Source organism: Limulus polyphemus, unplaced genomic scaffold, assembly GCF_000517525.1.
Source record: "Limulus polyphemus unplaced genomic scaffold, Limulus_polyphemus-2.1.2 Scaffold1994, whole genome shotgun sequence".
Classification (NCBI taxonomy): domain Eukaryota; kingdom Metazoa; phylum Arthropoda; class Merostomata; order Xiphosura; family Limulidae; genus Limulus; species Limulus polyphemus.
The window spans coordinates 134,075-135,686 of NW_013667604.1; positions in this window are offsets into that span (position 1 = coordinate 134,075).

Consider the following 1,612-nt stretch of genomic DNA (forward strand, 5'->3'; position numbering starts at 1 on the left):
AATACTATAATTATAGCATTAGTGCTTTGGTCAGAACCGGCGCTAGAGGGTAACCAAAGGGTTCGGGACCCATATAAAATGTCGTTGACACCACCAAGCTAATGTCGTCCATTAATATAATATTAGATTTATTCTATATTTGGCCCCATTATGTGTCTAATTACCAGCAACCCACCATTCCATCGGGTAAGATTGAATGTGACTCTTTTGTAGCACACCCATAATTGTAAATACGGAATGTGTTCAGCAACATATCGTGGTCGAATTGAACCTTCTGCTACGCAGTCCGGTACGCTCATACTAAGCCAGGACTGGCTACAATAAAGAAATAATTTTGTTTGTTTGTTTGTTTTAGATACTGGTTGTTATTAAACCGTGAAAATACTTCTTTGAATGAAGATACACCGAACCGAATTTTGTCTTTTAAATAATTTATGAGAATCCAATCGTGAAAAATGTATGGACATTTCGGGAGCCCTGTAAAATAGAAAATGAATGGGGACATTTCGGGAGCACTGTAAAATAGAAATTGAATGGCTTTGTTACTCACGGATAAGCTCAACCCACTTAGATTATACCTAATAATGTAGAATTTCCATAGAAATCCTCCCCAGAGAACTCAACGGTAAGTCTGATGGCCTATAACACTAAAAATCGGCACAGCGGTATGTCTACGGACTTACAACGCTAGAAAATGGGTTTCGATACCCATGGTGGGCAGAGATAGCCCATTGGTGCGCTTAACTACAAACAAACAAACAAACAATCGTGTTTAGATATATAAGATAGCACATATTCAAAGGTCAGAGTCTTGAGTTGTTCTGATTAACAGTAGAACTGGCCTTGATTGGTCAACTGTGCGGGTAGAATAAAGAGAAGTATCGGTATAAACATATGGAAGGGATCTGTACAACTGCTTGCTTATAAACAAAACAAACGTTTCTATCCGCAAAGTGTGGTTTCCATTGGATATCTTCTGTTTTCACTTCCTTTCAGAACATGAAGTTTGAACGTTTTATTAAGGCTGCTTTACGTGTATTGCTTTATTTAAGCACACATCACCAACTTTAACCTACTTGCAGAGTGCGAAAGTAACTTGTAATTGTCATTTTAAATCGACCAAATCACTGAATATGTGTATATATGTGTTTTTATGCTATATCTAGATTTGATTTGTTTGTTTGTTTGTTATTAAGCACAAAGCTACACAATGGGCTATCTGTGCTCTGCCCACCACGTATATCGAAACCCGGTTTTTAGCGTTGTAAGTCTGCAGACATATCGCTGTGCCACTGAGGAGCTCTAGATTTGAACCTTGTTTGTTTTATCTTATTGAAACCCATTGGTGGTAATTTGGGGGAGAGATGGGGTTGGGGGCAGCCACCCTAAACAAGCCTTAATTTTTAGAAACGTCTGATTAATGGGTTATGTTTATGGGAAATGAATATTATTAATATATACAAAGTAAAAACTCGACATTTCTATGTTTTATTTGTTACTCTGGCTCTTACATAGTTACTACTGTTGATGTGTCAACACCGAAACGTGCTACGTCATCAACAATTCATTTTTTGTGTGTAAAGAAGTAGAGTTCAACTTTGCCTCACCCCTC